We start from the raw sequence: 18,811 nt of genomic DNA, 5'->3' as shown, positions 1-18,811 counted from the left end.
CCATTAGTACCCTGAAAAACATAATCATACACTCAAATTTTAGTAAACTGATGTTTGGCTGGGCACATAATAACAATAGAAATGGCAGGCTGATAATGGCTGAGGCTTACCAACAGCCAGGCCCTCCTCGGTGCAGGACCTGCTGTGGTATGCTGCTGTTGTCTGGGTAGATCTTGGATATCTTGTACAGACATTGATGATGTAGAGGTCTACAATGAAAATCACCTACTCACTAATGGAGAGGAAATGCTTCCTATTGTGATATACTTACTGCAACATGGGTTCCATCTATGGCACCTACCACATATGGAATGCCACAAGCCATAGAACTCAACCTTGATAGTGATCGGTGCAGTATTATCCATGGTGTGTTAGATGTAGTCATTCATGGTTGAGGGCAGCAGAAAAGGTTGGCTAAGATATTCCAGTTGAGTTGATCACTGTATAACAGAATGATGTAGTAGCCCAGAAATGTAACACTGACACTTCACAATAGGTGATAGGACAGTCTAACGTGTGATATCAGGCAAATGCTCTGATTGGAATTGCTGTTCCAGTGTCTTTATGGTGTTGTGATTCAGTCAGTGTTTTTTTATGATATGTATTTCCTGAATTGTCTGGCTATCTGGACCTGGTATGTGCACACATTCATGATGTTGATGTAGCCTTCGTAATTATAAAACATTGGATCCAGAATGGAAAAATAAATGTCTTAAGATACAAACCAAGTGGCTCAGACCCATATGCTCATAACTATCCTATTTATATTTTTGTTTTGTTTGGTGTGCACACGATTGAGTCTTTTTTTTAAAGTGATTTTAAAGAAATGCTGACTTGTAACTGTGCAAGACATCTCTGACAGAACCATCCTGATTTTGTAAAGTTATATACTGAGATTCTGAGGTATACAGGGCTACCCCTAAGATTTAATGAAACATTATTAATGCAGACAGACATTACATGGTGACAGTGTAAGTAATCTTGATGATGTTAGTTACAGGCAAATAAATGCAGTATGCACAAGACACAATTATATATTTTTCAGGTAAATATCTTAAAAATTGCCTAACTACACACACTAATTTTCTTTTACATTTTTTCAATTACAATTTTGGGAAACTAAATGAACGCATTTTAACATTTCAATGTTTAAATGTTTGTTAAAAATAAAGAAAAAATAAATTATGTATTTATATTTATACTTGTGCCATTTCACCCTTCAAATGTACTTTTTATTATTTTAAATACATCTGTCAAGCTTGAAAGAAATTACATGGTGGAAGGTGTAAATGTAATGGGGATGTTCTAGTTGTTATTGACGGAAGCAACCTAATGGATGACAGATGCTTCTGTCAATGACATTCTACATGACCACTCTATTGTCAGACACACTGCGTGCTGACAATGTATTTTTTGTGAGGCAGACCAAACAGGAATATGCCTGATGTACCCGACATGGATGATGGACTATTAAACCAATGTGGATCTTACCTTTTTTGGTGGACGTTGGCCCATATTGGCTAAAAGTCTACTTGATTGATGGAATCTGTTTTTTACCATGCAAGAGTACATTGATGGAAAGTGAGCCACCTTGATGTATGTTTTTCTATGCTATGATGCCACTTCCCACCTAACCACCATCTGAACAGCACCTCCTGCACTATTACTGCTAGACCTCTTCTGCTTGGACATACCATGACTTAAGAATCTGGTGACAGAGCCCACAACTTTACTTCAGTGGATTTGGAGAATCTAGCAGAGTTGGACCTGACCAACTACAGCCAACTTAGTGGCCCAGCAGAGAGTTGGGTTCTTGGTGGAATAAAACACATGCATTAAATTTCTGTTGAACATTTGGCATGGGCATTATTGGAGTTACTGTTTTTGCAAATGTTTTGATCGAATATAATAGCAACAAAATGGCTTCACTGATTTTTCTGACCCATACAGGGTACGGAAACATATCTGTTGTGAAGTATGCTGTGTGCAAAACTCTGAGTCAGGCCCTCTGTAGGCTCTGGGCCAGCCATTGGCATGGATAAACTGTGGAGTCGGCCAGGGTAACAACATGTATAGTGGTGCATTGGTGTGCCTACATTGTGGCCCAGAGAATCATATGATATTTACTAAAATGTGGTATGAATGCTGTACGTCATCTGGCCAATGGCTCCACCCGTGCACAGGCCTTCCTGGGCATGGGAGAAACATTTCCGAGAGTCAAATCAGCAAACTTTCCCCCAGCTGAAAAAAGAGTAAAAGTGCCTGTGCTCCTCCTTTAAGCATGGTTAAATTGGATTCCCCCATATTGACATATTTAACTTGCATATAAGTCCCTAGTATATTGTGTAGAATACACACCTTGGGCCTGGAAGTTAAATGCCACCTGTAGACTACAGAATCTATGGTGCCAACCACAAGGCTGACATGTAAAATAAGGATTCAGGCCTACCATGGGGAACCTGAGTGCAGTAGCCTAAACACCTGCTGTCACATCTATCAAAATAAGCCTTATTGACAGGTTGAAACCCCTGTTTTTAAATATTATTAAGACACCTCTACGTACAACCTTTTTTCACCCACAAATTAGGGAGCCTGAACATGTGTGAAATTAAGGTTAGCATGTTCCTCTAGTGACTAGATCTCAAAAGCTATTTTCATTGGCAGGGCTGTAGTTGGATCCTAGAAAATGTCAAAGTACAGAATCTAAACTTTCATTTGAAACTTTTGACAGTAAATTGCTAACCTAGTAATTTAAACGCTAGTTTTCATATTTATTACAAGTCCAAATCATTGATGTAGTTCAATTTCTAATAAATGTTTAGAGAAAGTAACTTTTAGAAAGTTCCCTTTTCCCTGCCTGACACTCCTAGAGGGTAGTTTGCATTAGCCTGCCAGCAGCTGCCCAGAAAGTGTTTGACCTTATTGAGATGTACAAACAGCTCCCAGAGCATACAAATGACTTAGGTATAGGGACAGGATGGACTGGGTGGGGGGCATTTGATCCCTATGAGCCCACGAAGGACTATTGGGGTGGTTCCAGGAACATCATTAACTTGAAAGGGACAGAGGTGAGGTCTGCCCATATATATGTTTAGTGTAAGGAGAGACCTGAAGAAGAGAAAGCCTGTGATCCTGAGGCACACACACAAGCCAGCCAGGGAGGGTGGCTGCCCCAGAACTGGTTTGGAGTAGACACAGAGGAGTGGACTACTAATTTCCCTAGTCACACCGCACAGGAGCTGCGCATAAAAGAGGAAGGGTTCCCCCATCATGAGTGAGGGGCACTGTGGGATTTTTTGCAGTAATGCAAGTAGGACAATCTGAAAAAGTAGGTTGGGTTGCCCTTGTGGAACTTTCAACCCAATGGTTAGATCGGAGCTAGAAGTCACCCCACCCACTTTAGTGCCAACCATAAATGTGGCATCCCAAGGTACCATCTACATAACACAAACTGGACCTGCAGAAGATCAGAAGAGGATTTCGCCTGTTGTTTGTGACCTGAGAGGAGCTTAGAAGGACTGGAGCTGCTCCCTTTTGCACCGAAGACAAAGAAATGGACTCCAAGAGTCCGTTGGCTGACCTCCTTTGTGGCTGCAGGAACAACAGGGATACAAAAAGTTGCAAGAGGCCTTTTTCCTGAAGTGACCTGAAAGGAACGTGGACTGGACCATGCTGGTGGCCTCTCCAGAAGTGAGTGCTGGCTCCTAAGAGCTGTCGCTGAGGTACTGGAAGCCTTGGAACTAATCCAGAGGAGGTACTCCAGAAATTGTAGAAAGTAGGGACTTCTAAACATTTTTGGACCTACAGGACTTCAGGGACCACCAGCGGGACCTGATGGCAAAGGTGTCTGATTTCAATACAGCTTCCTTGGATACATCTTCAGGCTTTCTCTGCTGGAAGGGAAAATCTTTGACTCGGATGAACCGGCTTGCTGTATTCTACCTGTGCTCCATCACAGTCGGCTTGAAATCACTTATAGGTCTGGGTCTACCACTTCCATAGACTTTCATTGGTGTTTAATGTTTTATGGTGCTATCTGTTGGTACAGCTTTAAAAATGTAAGTCTCTGGTTCCCCTTATTTGATTTTTTGTTGTTATGAGGTTGAATCTAGAAGAACTTTCTGGTTGCTGTATTATCCATTGAAGTTACTTGCCATTGTATGTGTTTGTTTAGTGTTTAATAAAGATGACCTTGAGATAATAGCTTGTCCAACAGAGTAAGGACTTGTGACTCATAGGCAGCTAGAACTGAGAATCTCCTCCTAATCTGCAGGAATTGCCAACATCTTGAGATATCCCTTAGGGCCTTTGAATAGAAACTGCCATATTCATAGTTCTCTTCATGAATTTTGAGAGTAAAGAAATGTAGGTGTCATTGCTCAGTAGTCATGGTGAATCATAGGTTTTGAAAATAATGATAAAGTCCATCTAGGAGGGTTATCATGAACACTCTTGAATGTGTCCATATGATGAAAAAGTCATCAATTTATCACTTCCATATTCCCATACTTCCACTGAAGATATTGGAAGGAGTCAGCATCCTGTTCGCACCTGGGTCTGGACGTACAAGTTGGCAAGGCTTGGGGCAAAATTGACCCCTTCAACAAGCTATACCTTTGCAGGAAAGCAGGCTCCTTAAACGAAAATAAAATCTAGTTATGGTTGGTTGAAAGCCTATCATTCCACATGTTGGGTAACTGACACATAACCACTCGAACTTCCTCGACATGTTCTCCTGCTCTGATGGTGACTTATTGATGTGTGCTTTTATTCAGACCTTGAACACCCTAGCCTACCAGTAGTTACCTTTCAGAATCATTGTTCAATCCTTTGATGATATTAAACAAGGCAGTTGTGTCCTTAACATATCCAACAATGTGCACTGCCACCATGTGCAAAAGGAAATCCTCAATCTTGGGAGCCAAATCTAAATTGACAGAACTGTGACAATATTAGCCATGGAGGTTAGAGGAGGAAATGTGTTCTTATTAATCTTGAAATGTAAGCAGAAAAGAAAATCCCTAGGATTGCCCTCAACCTGAAAGATTGGCTTACTCTTTGCTGGCACAGCTTCTAAAATCATCTCTTTTATTTTAGTTTACAGTCAGCTGTGGGGTCTTCTGTGTTTTTTCCTCACTCCTTTAGTCCCTGAGATGTAGGAATTCATTTTGTCAGCAAGTTTATTTATCTATGACTACAGTACACCTGCCCTTCTCAGTTAGCTTTATAATGATGTCTTTGTTATTATCCCAAGTCCAGACGGTAGTTGGCACTTGTTTTGGCCTATTGAAAATGATGCGCAATTTTCTTCCATTGCTCTCAGTATCCCATAGGAAGATAGTTGTGCAAGCTTTGATCCTGTCACGTCTTGATTATGACAACGTCCTCTACCTTGGCCTGCCGGACTATCTGATTAACCGCCTTCAGGTGGTATAGAATGCCGCAGCTAGAGCCATACTTATGGTTGACCTCAGGACCCATGTGACCGCACACCTCAGGTCCTTGCACTGGCTCCCAGTACGCAAGAGGGTGAACTTTAAGGCTTTGGTTTTGGCCTATAAGGCATTCCACAACATAGGGGCTCTGTATTTGAGAAATAAATGTCAGCTCTATGTTCCATCTCGTAACCTACGGCCCTAAAAAATTAATGTTTGTCACAGACCCCAAGGTTTCTTCGCTCTCGATTGGGTGGCCGCTCTTTTCAAGTAGTGGCCCCTGGGCTCTGGAATAGCCTACCTCTTGATCTGCGTCGGGAGGGGGATCTTCTTAGTTTCAGCCACAAGGTCAAAACTTGGTTGTTTGTATGATCGGCGGCCTCGAGGCTCCACAGTTGTGTTTTTGTCACTGGTCTTTCTTTTCTTTAGCACTGGGACACTCCTGGGAGTAGCTGTGCGCTCTATAAATACCCAGTAACATTAACATAACAGTAACATTAACATTAGACAGAGACTTAATGGCACATTTTCTTTGGGTAACGGGGTTTTAAAAGGCATTGTTGATTTCTCATAATTGTTTTTCTAGCAGAATCTTTGAGGCATCGGATTACCACAGTGTTATCCACACTGAGCTACAAAGGTGACATAGCCTTTAAACAGAGGATTAGCTCGTGATATTGAATCAAAGTGCAGTATCGATTCTTTGGATTAGTATAAACTCATCCAAATCAACCGAGAAAAAGCAAAGCTAACTGCTGACATATCTTTTTCTCTGGGTAGAGCTCATCAGAGAAGCATAGGTTTATACAGATACAAGGGGCATATAGGTCAAAACCAAAAGGTTGTGAGCTTGGAGTGCAATATTAATTTTGCAAAACTCCAGCCAGGAACTTTTGATGGTTCCTGTCTTTAGGCAGAGAGCTGCTTCTTTCAATGGAACGCATTTACAACACCAACACCTCTCCAAGTATGTCCCCCTGGGATGTCTGTTTGTCTAGCAGAATGCTATGCTTAAATATTTTGCTGTAAATGGCAAATGCCTTAATGACAAAAGGCTTTTCCAGCTCACTATTGATTGCACTGTGGTAATCATGTGCTTTAAAAAACACTGTCATGCCATGGTAAACTGCTATTTGAAATAAAATTTTACTTGAAATGTAAAATAAAGTAGTTTGGATATTAGCAGTGTTTATTAAATATTGCTCTTTTATCATGTTTACCTTGCCCAGGTAACGTCAAGTAGGATCCGAGTGTCGTCATGTAACCAGGACTATTGGTTGATAAAAGCAGAACTAAGGAGTCTCCTCCTTTCATGCAAACGCATCCTTGATTTTAGCTTTCTAAACTGAACTAACAAAAATGATAAACTCTCCTGGTCTATAGTGAAAGTTTTATGCATAACAGTTGGATGGAAACCAGTTCTCATTCTTAAAGCTGAAACCCTCTAATTTTGAATGCAAAATAAGTGGATGAATAACAATTGCTATGAATCATGCTTCTAAGCATGAATAAAGTGGTAGCTCTTATGAGCTGTGACTATCCTTCTGCACTGACTACTCTGAAGGGACTACAAAGGTGAATACATTTCACTAACCTTGGTCTACATTTGGTGGGATGAGCCGAGCAGCAAATAAGTCCTCAGAGAAAATGTGTAAAGTGTTGTATGTAACAAAGAACATAGGGGCATATCAACAAGGGCTTTATCTCTGCTTTTTTGGCTTTAAAAGCCAAAAAAGCAGAGATAAAACTAGCGCCCTATCAACAACAGGGTGCTAACACGCAAATTTGCATGTTAGCACCATTTTACTCTACGCTTCCCCTTGCATCTCTAATGAGATGCAAAGGGGGTGTTCCAGAGTAAAATAATAGAAGAAATGTCGCTAAGCGACATTTCTCCTATTATCAAGAATGTCGCTAACCCTTTTAGAGACAAAAAAGCAGCGCTAACCGCGTTTAACGCTGCTTTTTTACATCTGGTATTTTTCTGACTTAGCCATGATATCTTATGTAAGGTGGATATCATGGCTAAGTTTGCCTGTCCCTATCAACAAGGTAACGTGAGATTATCGCTGGGTTTCCTGCGATAATCTCACGTTAGCCTGTTAGCGTGAGGATTTTTATCGCTATTGAGATAAGCGTTGCTAATAGCACGCTATCTCAGCGATAAAAATTCACGCTAGCCGGCGATAATTATTCTAGCGCTAAGTGCGCTTAGAGATAATTATCGCCGGTTGTTGTTGATATGCCCCGTAGTGAACTAAATAAATGTGTTAATGTTCAGCAGTAATGACCTCATTTAGGAGTTTGGAGTTTAGGAGCAGGAATCGGGTTGACACTCTCCAAACTTGTCTTTTACCTGTTTAAATTAGAGGTAGACAAAGCACTAGGGGCCAGGTGTACTAAACACTGGTCACAAAATAATGGCTAAAATTTGTATTTTTGTGACCAGTGAGATATTTTCTAAACCAATCTATGTATGAAAGTGCTGGTTCTCAATATACTGAATCATAATAGGTAGCAATTTGCCTACCTCAGAATATGTATGAGGTAGGTTGCAAATTGTGACCCACTATGATTCGGTGCCATCACAGGATGGTAGCCTACTTTGGTCAGAAGACCTCTATCTCCGTGATTGCCTTTTAATAAAGCACTAATTTTTGTAACAAAGATGCAGTGATTTTCCTTTAAAAGGAAATGGGATGGGTTTAGGACCAGGCAGTGCTCCGTATGACCACTGTCTATTCATAAAAATGAGTTTGCCAACATTCACAAAGTGAAAATGAAATGAAATGAAAATGATATTTATAAAGCGCATGGCTACCCGGGAGTGTCCCAGCGCTGTGGAACCAAACAAGAACGGAGACCAGACTATGGAAACAGCAAGGTCTTAAGTTGCTTTCTGAAGGTCAGGTGATTGGAAATCAGGCATAGATGGAGCGGCAGGGAGTTCCAGAGTTTGGAGGCATTGTAAGAAAAGAGTCGTCCGCCACTTCTGGCTCTTTTTATTCTCGGCAACTCGGCCAGACGCAGGTCATCTGATCGGAGTTTTCTCTTAGCTTTGTAGGGGAGAATCAGGGCTGAGTTAATGGCGGGGCCTGTTCCTGACAGTGTTTTGTGGGCAATGCACAATGATTTAAATTTAATGCGTTCAAGCACGGGAAGCCAGTGGAGGGAGTGTATAGCTGGTTTAGCTGATTGTCTGTTTGAGGTGCCCGTCAGAATTCTGGCTGCGCTGTTTTGGACTAACTGGAGTTTGGCAATTACTGAGGCGGGTGAGCCTAGGTATAATGCATTCCCATAGTCAAGCCTGGAGAGTATAAGGGATTGTATCAGTATCTTTTTTGCTGGAGTGGGGAGCAGAGGGAGGACTTTCCGGTCCATTCTGAGCATGCCGAAACAGGTAGCTGTTGTCTTCCTGGCCTGTGTTCTAAAGTTCAAATCTTGGTCCATCCAGATGCCCAGACTTTGATTTCGGTCTTATGGGTAGGGGGGGGGGGGGTCCCATGCTTAGAGGCCACATTGAGTTGGGGTGAAAGCTGCTGTGGTTGCCTAAGACCATAATCTCGGTCTTTCCACTGTTGAGCTTGAGTTGGGAGTAATCCATCCATTCTGAGATGTCTTCTAGAAAGGAATGGAGGCTGTTGGTATTGTTTTCTGCCTGATTGAGTGCTACCACCAGTTGCGTGTCGTCCGCGTAGGTCACTAGGCGGATTCCATGGGGGACAACTATGGTTGCTAGGGGGGACATGTAAACATTAAAAAGGGTCGGGCTAAGAGAGAAGCCCTGTGGGACCCCACTCGTTAAATTGGCCGGTTCAGAAGTTACTTTCTCCTCAAAGACGTGAAAGGTTCTTTCTTCTAGGAAGGACCGCATCCATTGAAGCACAGTGCCTGTGACTCCTATATTCCTCAGACGGTTGATTAGGGTCTCATGGTTCACTGTGTCGAATGCTGCGCTTAGGTCGAGGAGGATGATGGCCGTGGAACATCCTGAGTCGAGGATTTTTCTGCTTTCCTCTACTACTGCTAGCAGGGCTGTTTCCGTGCTCTGACGAGGCCGGAATCCTGTCTGGGATGAGTGAAGCAGATTGTGAGTTTCAAGGAAACCTGAAAGGGTCTGGTTGACAAACTTTTCAGTAACTTTGCTTATTCCTGGTAAAAGAGAAATTGGGCGGTAGTTTCCCATTTCAGCTGGATCTAGGTTAGGTTTCTTAAGTAAAGCCTTAACCATGGCCTGTTTCCAGCTGGAAGGTACCGATCCTGTGTTGAGTGAGGCGTTAATCAGGTTCAGTATATTGGGGGCTAAGGTGGCTATTGCTTTCTTCAGGATGTAGAGTGGAGCTGGGTCTTTTAGTGATCCGCTTTTAACGGTGGATAGCAAAGTGAGAAGAGTTTCCAGGGGCATAGGGGGAAAGGTCTCCAGAGTGGGTTTGGTGGTGTGAGGGTCTGGGTTGATCGGTGTTTCCAGAGCTTCGTTCCTCTGAGGAAGGGATTCGAGGATGGTTTGTACCTTGTGGTTGAAGAAGCTAGCTAATTTATTGCACCGTTGGCCAGAGGGGTCGGGGGCAATACGAGGGGCGGGTGTTTTAAGTAGTTTTTTAATAATGGTGAACGTTTCTCTGGGCGAGTTCTGGGCTGAGAGGATCTTTTCTTCATAGTAGGATGATTGAGCCTTTTTTATTTAGTGAGACTTCTTCCCATTTCTGAATGGTTTACCACTACCTTTCAGTATTCATGTTTTGTGACTGGATTTTGGTAGCAAAACATTAAGAACGCCAATGCGAATCCCTATTAGGAAAGGATGCCTGAAACACACCCCTTCCAAATACCGATTTGATATGAAGTTCCAAGCCCAAATTCTGATTCGCATACGTGTTTCAAATTTGCAATTTGTGTTTGATACTTACGAAAAGGCCATTTTGTAGTCGCAAACAGTCGATTTTGCTATTTGGACCCTTTGTGACTGCAATATCCTAAGTACATCTGGCCCTAGGGTTGCATCAGTGGTGTCCTAGGTAGTTCTGCTCTCAGAAAGCTTTGACCAGCTGCCCGTCTGCTAAAGGACTCTCATTCAATGTACATCAGAAGTCTGCCTGTACTTAGGGCAGCCCTCCAGCGTCAATGTTTCCTGTTCAAGCCCGCTAGCAAAAGCTTGGCAGTGCCCAAAAAGGTAACAAACAACACATTTGGTATTTTTTGTTTCTGTGAAACAGTTTGTGCTTGTTTCTGAAAAATAGAAAAGATGGCCAAACATCCTATGACATTCTGTCTTACTTACTAATGCATGATGTCTTCCTCCATGCCAGTAGAAGCCAAGCCCTACTCAGATTGGTGGGTTGGCAGGCAACCCGCTGAAGTCAAAATTACCTCCATTTATCAAAACTATATACATGAATTAAAAGAATACAGTAATAAGGAAGGAGAGGTGACATTAGATTACCCTCACGAGCAACAAACAATGAGCCTTCTTTACAATAGAATGGTGCAGTGCGGTGCTGCATGCTGTTTTGCAGCGCCGAGCTGCGTCATTCTAAAAGTAAAGGAATGCGCTGTATTTATCAGAATACGGTGCCTTCCTGTACTGACCCCTGCGCCGGCGCTAATAAAGCAGCCGACCACCGACGCAGGGATCCTTGCACCATGTTGCAAGGGTGCCTACTTTGCGGGGATGATTGATTTTGTGCAGGAAGAGACACCTCTCTGCGCAAAATCAATCAATGGAGGTAATTTCCTCCATCTACGTGTTCTGCAGAATGCAGCACACATAGAAAGAGGAAAAAAAAGAAGTAAGGATATTTCTCCTCGTTGTGCCTCCCTAACACCACCCCTGGGGTGGCGTTAGAATCTGAAGCTTTCCCAGGTTTACGATTCCTCGCAAATCAGGGAATGTTTCAGATTTCATGGGTATTGCGTGGGAACACCCACAGCAACACCCATGGAACGCCCCTTTGACGCAGTTTTTGGCATGAAAGGGGCACATATTTACATGGTCATGAAAAGCCACGTTAAGTGGATTAGCGTGGCCTTGTAAATATGCTGCGGCATATTGCACCACCAGAGCGAAAAGAAAAGTTATGCTCTGTTGGCACAAAAGTGACGCTAGGACTTCGTAAATGAGGCAAATTGTTTTCAGGTAACATAGGTGGAAATGGTAAAAACATTTGGGAGGTTAAAATACCTTGACAAGCAATGGTTGGCTCAAAGGGAGAAAAGAAGAAATGACTTCACCAGCCTATTCATGATGCATTAACTATTTTATCTCTCATAGGAAAATGCAGATACTGTTGACGCTTTGTTGTATGTCTGCACATAATCAATGGACAGGAGTGACTGCAATGTTTATGTTTTAGTTTTGTAGTTGTCTTGGCCACGAAACATGCACTGCATGCATTTCATGTAGGGGGCATCCTACATCTGACATTATAACACCAAAAAAGATTCAAGCTATTTGGAAAATAAACAACTGTATGTCTCCGCCTGTAACACAAGCTCGCAAAATGTTGAGATGGTTGTCATTCTGAGATGTAACAAAAGTGCTTTTTGCGAAAAATCTAATTTGCGTGTTTAATGACCCAGATAACTAGAAACGTTTCAATACAAACATGAGTATGAATAATGACCACTTGCTGCATACTGTGCTTTACAAAATAGGGGCTTTGCGTTTTCTGTCAGAAACCACAAAATACTGGGACAATGCAAGAAAGATAGAAATTAAAACTTGTCTCCTAAGCCACTTTCTCTGATGTTATGTCTTCATTGACACTGGCAACCACAATACGACACATTGCTTCAAAATGTATGTTTCTTGTATCTCTTGCAATGTGAATTCAGGGTACAGCCACAGAGGATGGCAATCAGTATCAGAATCATTCAGAGCACAGAGGAGCTTTACCATTGGTGACTCTTCAAGTCATGCAATGGCATAGATAGGTTCCCTTGGGTCCTAGTGCAGGCAAAGTAACTTGGCACCTCACTAGGATGACATCTCAGTCTGTCAGCTGTCCTGACACTCCCCAACCTCCTTCAAAAGAGTCTGAATCTGCCATATCAGAACTCATTATCGCTCTCATGCACACATTATTGTATTTCCATTCCCTGCAATGTATTTCTGCAAGTCAAACCCATAACCCTAAAAAGCACTACCAAAGCCAATAGGTTTAGCCCTGGTAAAGTGCATGCTCACAAAGACATATGCGGTCAACTCTACCCTCATACTGCTGCCCTCACATGAGCATATCCTTCATTCTGCATTCACATAGGCATATGTCTAATTCTGCACTCACACAGATACAACTTTCAGCCTACAGACCACTTACCCTGTACTCACAAAAGACAATGATAATCCTGCATTGACACAGGCACATCCCTCACAATGCACTCACAAAACATTGTGGCTATCCTACACTCACAAACGCACACTGCTCACATACTGCTACACCAACCAATAGGAAGGAGCAGAGTTTGGACAGATGGTGGCATATGAGGCACAGAATGATTACCTGGTGCATTGGTCCACTAGTGTTATTCCAAGCTCTTGAAGTAGCTACACTGAAGTCTGAAGGTCCACTGAGGTTATCTTATCTCCCATCTGTCAAACTTGGATCAGCACGCAGACTATGTGAGTCAGATCTTTATGGACTTATGTGAAAAATAATCCTGGCATCAACAAAAAGTCCCACTTGCCCTCTAAGAAAGAAGGATGTGATGTTTTCTTTAGTGGAAGTATATGCTAAAAGAAAAAAATATAGAAATGAAAAAATATATATATATATATATATGTGCCTCACTCTCTCTCTCTATATATATATAATTTGAAAAGTCACCTTCATACTGTACGATGAAGGTTGTGTGTCTTGCTGAGAGAATGTAATGGGCTGCCCCGTGCCCATTTGTGAGGCCGCCCTGAAGGGCCAGGAGCTCCGGTAACAGGGGAACGCTTTTGGCTTCTTAAAAATGTTAATTGAGGAGCTCGGTCCACTCGCACCCCCCAGCCTACAAAGGATCGCCACTGAGCAAAAAGGTTGGTGCGTGGAAGGGATTCTGGCAGAGTAACATGCTGTCAAGATCGTGCAGTATGAAGGTGACTTTTCAAATTTTAAATAATTATGAGAGCAGCGGCGATGATATATTCACCTGACTGTTTGGCAAAGTAATTCCACTGCAACATTGTGCTTGTGCAAAGAGACTATTATTACCACCAAGGATTAGCATATGCGTGATTTTCACTGTGCATGCAACAACACGCACAAAGCACTATGGGATTGGTAGTTTGATGATTACAGTCACGTGGTGCACCAATTTAAAAGCAGGCTCAAGCGCACCTGGGCGCTTGTGATCCAGTACGCGAACAAGGCAACACGCCGAAACGTTGGACTAATGGAAGCAGGCGCTTGTAAATTTCAACTGTATTGGGCCTCACCTTGTGTGTCTTGCTGAGAGAATGTAATGGGCTGCCCCGTGCCCATTTGTGAGGCCCCCCTGAAGGGCCAGGAGCTCCGGTAACAGGATATATATAGGAAACAGGAATATATATATGTGTATGACATGCCACGCCGTTACTAACTTCTGAATAAATCTCTATGAAGCACGTCTGGTGTCCGTGTGCTTTTCCTCCTCGCCGGCTGGGAAGTGGAAGGATGCGCTTGGTATTTATATGTGTATATATATATATATATATATATATATATATATATATATATATATATATATATATATATATATATATATATATATACCAACTAAATTGGGGGGGGGCTAGTGTTGCAATCAAAAAGCAAAAAGAAAAGTTTCTCACTGGTCTGCCATCTTGGAATGGCTAAAATGTATGAATATACTGAATACTGTTTCAAGATGGTAGCATGGTTTGAAGTTTGCAGCAGTTATGCCTGGTGCTCTGCATAAGACAATTGTGGCCCAATGTCAGCAGAGCTGCTGGTACTTTCATTACTCAATTAGCACTAGTCTGGTTAGTTGCTGGGGGGGTTAACTAAAGGAAATATCTTCTGAGGACCAGGGTAACGCAGAGTATGGAGGCAAAATAATGTTACTCAAACTACCTACCATCCTAAAGACCAGCGGTTGTCTACTAGACAAAGCCAAACATCAGCAAAAAAGCCATTGGCTGAAGAGCACTGATCCACTGTCCAATTGTAGGCATGATGTTTCAAAGAACTGAGCTGACATATGAATAACTGAAGTGTGTTTACCTAAAACCAATAATTTTTACTAAGCAGGATTATGTATTATTTTTGAGAAAACATAAGGCTGGAGCACTTGCTAAATCAGTCTTTTCGTCAGACCTGAAACCCACAGAAATAGACAAAGTACAGGGAACAGGAGTGCTGAGAGTCCTTGACATGCAGAAGACATAAAGTTCTGGTCCAGAGTATCACAATCTTCCCTGAAAGACATTTAGCAAGAGTGGTAGATCCGGACTAGTGCAAGTTCCCTTTAAAGACATGAAACAAGTGTGATACTGCAGTACAAGCCAGTGTAAGCGTCCTTCAAAGTCATTCAACAAGTATGCTACTGCAGGGCCGATCAGTGCAAGTTCCCTTCAAAGACATGGAACAAATGTGGTACAGTGCAAGCTTCATTCCAAGACATGGAACAAGTGTGGCTCTGCAGGGCCAGTGCAATTTTCCTTCAAAGAAATGGAAAAAGTGTGGTACGCAGGGACACTGCAAGTGTCCATCAAAGGCATGATAAAAGTATGGTACTGGGCAGCACCATGTAACGCCTCCCTTGGATATAATGAAGAACTGCATTTCAGATTTGGTGCATGTGTAAAAAACATCAGTGAGGTGAAGGAGTGCAAGCTTGACTCACACTCATAGCATGATTTCCACACACAAAACAGGTACAACGCCAGGAAAAAGTACACACTTCCCTCACACCGATAGAACACATGCCGATCTGGCCAATGCAAGCTTCCCTCACATGCACAGAAAGTGGACAGCATTACATACATAAAATCTGCAAGATTCAGCAATGGAATCTCCCCTCACATGCAGCACTTGTACAGGATGATTATAAGCAGTGCAAGCTAAGACATCCTCACATACAAAACAGGTATCACACTGACAGCAGCATCTAAGCCTATTTCATCTACAGAATACCCAGAGTAAAGTAGATAAGTGGATGAGCCACTGAAGGCACATGCCAGATGCTAGCCTCTGGTTCGGCTTGAGGCCCTCTTGTGCCCTTGAGTCGAAAATGAGCTTTGTTTTCTTGTGTCTTCTGCCTGCTACCCAGGTTCTAACCAAATGCACCAAGATTGAAAGACAAAGCAGTAAACGTCAATGTCAAACAGGAGTGAGAAAAGGATGCCAATATAGTGGCTGAATTACACAATGTGAGACGATAAAACCTTGGATCAATTAAATCCAGGCATGGCTATGTGACCAAATTGTGTGATCTTTGTCAATTAATCTATTTTATTGTGCCTTCTATTTTTTACTTTATTGTGTATGAAAAACCTTGAAATATGTGAGGATGTGTGCTGTACAAAAGTCTCTTTTGTGTTTGACTTAATGGACTATAATGCTGTTGTGTGTAAACTAAGACTGTAGACCACAGATAGTGTGCAAATGACAACTGACTTGCCTCTGAGTTCACTAATGGTACTGCCCTCAGATTTGGGGGTGGGGGCATAAATGTTAAAACATTGTCACTATCCATGAATGCATCTGAATACTGTGATATAATCTGATGTACTAAGGTAATACACTTGTCAAAGAAATATACTGAATTTTGAAGATACTTTATCATATTTGTGCATAATATTGGTTGAATGATTTCTATGTCAAATGTTCCCATCTTGTGCATGGGGTCTTAGAGCCACGACGGACTCTTAGGGCCAAGACAGACCCTTAACTCGGCTCTCCCTGTTACTTTGTTGGCTCTACCACCTTTACTACAGTACTTTGAATAGCAACTACTCAAGTATCCTTTCTCAGTATCTCACTATGGGGAGCAACATCTTGTATTTTGAGATTGTGGTAAGATTCCATGAGTCTCAGAAGGATAACTATTCCTATTTCTGGTTTTAATGAGAGAAAAGTGTGCATTAGCGACTCTAATACGTTTTTAAAAGTTATCTGTGCATTTTTGTAGCATAACATTAAACAAATAATGCTCATATCATTCATTTTACCAGTTCCAGCACTCTTGTCTAAGTAAGACTATGTACTTTTACTAACTGCTTCTGTCTGCCCTCCACCCATCAGGCTGAAGACAGTGATTACTGAAAAAGTCTTGTTTTCAGAAGCCATCCAGAAGCATGGGCATAACGTCTTCATTGACCTCTTCTGGTGGCAGGCAGCCAGTGCTAAATGACACACTCTGCATTTACAAAAGTGAACAGCCATTCAGTGTGTGCACAATGAGTCCTTTTCAGTGCCGCTGCAGGTCCTTCAGCAGATTCTGCTGTTTGGGGTGTAAATCCTGCAAATGTTGGCAGTAATGCTGGAATCATTTTCAGATTAGTGGTGCTACGATCAATGTTACATCACTGAACTCATGAAAAGTCCAAGCATCACCCAAAGAACAAGTGTCACAAATGAACCATGCTCATTCAGCATGAGAATGATGAGGGTGTAATATGTAGCTGGTGTTGCATTTAGAAGTACAGGATCACAAATATAATACTAAAGCATGGTGTGGTAGCCACTGTCATTTACAGACATCATATTTCCAATTGAAATAACCAATAGATTTGCACAGATAATCAAATATAGTGCACAAACAATAATGTCAGCTAATATTTGTCATTTGCACAATACTATGTAAAGTGTCTTAATTCTTTTGACCCTGTAAAATCTTGTTTTCCATCAAAACATTTTTTTTTTAAGTACTTCATTTGTGCTCTCATGTTTATTTTTTTTAAAATATTTGTATGGTTCATTTATAAGTATGTAAATTTTGTTAAGTGTAAGAAATAAGCAACGTTAGATTACCTTGGGAGGACGGTCCGGAGGATGCAGATCGGCTGAGAGAGGCCACGACCACTCCCTCTCACCTTCCCCTTGACGTCAGACGCAGAAACAGCTGTGAGGAGCCACGAAGCTGCCGCCGCCGAACTCAATGCTCCGGAGCCGCGGAGTTTCAGAAGCCGGTTTCTGACTCATTAGCGAGCAGGCTGTGTCCCAGTAACAGGCGTTTTTTTTTTTTCTCTGAGGAGGAACGGGGTTTCTATCTTTTCCATTTCTGGATGGTTTTCTGCCAGCCCCAATTTGGCGAGTGATCAAAGTGGAAGATGGTGTTGGGTCACCTGCAATTTAGGACACAGATCTTTGACGCTCGCTAGTTTATTTTCCCCAGTAGAGGATAATCCTACCCCATATGAGGAATTCTTCCAATCATTAATCCAAGTATCAGGTGATCTAATTGTGGGGGGGGTTTAATTTGTTAATGAATCCGAAAATGGATTCCTCATCCAACAGTTAAAGCGAAAATCTTTTAAAGTTGTACAAAGTTATAGCTCGATGCTTGATATAGCTGACCCTTGCCGGGCTGCATTTCCCACTGAAATCGCTTATACCTGCTTTTCATGGAGATTCCATACATATTTGCGTATTGATTTTTTCCTTATTTCCAGGCGTTTGGTTTTTAATTCACAGAAAACTCTTCATAGTGCGTTCTCGGAACATGCACTGATTATTTTAGAGTTGGAACTGGGTGAATGCAGTGAAACCTCCAAAAGATGGCAGCTAAATCGACAATACTTATTTGAGGAAAATTGGGTCTCTTATATTAAAACAGAAATCAGAGAGTTCTTTGAGTGAAATCATGGCTTAGCTCCACTGCATGTGGTCTGGGATTCGTTTAAAGCTTGCTATTGGTAAAGATGTGGAGAACTCAAGGAATAGGAAGGAGGAGAAGCAAACACTTGAGCAAAAAGTGCAAAGGTCATTAAACATATTCCTTTCTAGCCTCTCGGTGGTGAACCGTCGGCAGCTGGATCAGGCTAAACGGAACCTGGCCGATAAATATTATGCTAAAAGTGAATCCCTATTTCACCATGATAGGCAAAAGATTTATGAGGAAAGCAATTATACAGTCAGATTTCTCGCATAGCAGGCAAGGGAACGGGCTGCAAGTAATCAAATAGTCGCACTGAGAGGCCCCACTTCATGTTCTCATTTGGAGGACTTGGGAGCAGTAGGAGACATAATGGTACAACATTATGAGAGGATATATGGCCAACAACAATCCATCGATATGTCATTTTTGGGAGGTTATCTCCAGGAAAATGAATTACCTGTCTTATCAGACTCAGAAAAAAGGAACATGGCGAGCCCATTCACAAAAGGAGAGCTAGGGGAGGTTATTAAAAATCTCCCTAATAGTAAAGCCTGCGGGCTGCTCGGCCTCCC

The sequence above is a fragment of the Triturus cristatus genome, chromosome 2_1, assembly GCF_964204655.1.
Source record: "Triturus cristatus chromosome 2_1, aTriCri1.1, whole genome shotgun sequence".
Classification (NCBI taxonomy): Eukaryota; Metazoa; Chordata; class Amphibia; order Caudata; family Salamandridae; genus Triturus; species Triturus cristatus.
Note: the sequence above shows the minus strand (reverse complement) of the source record.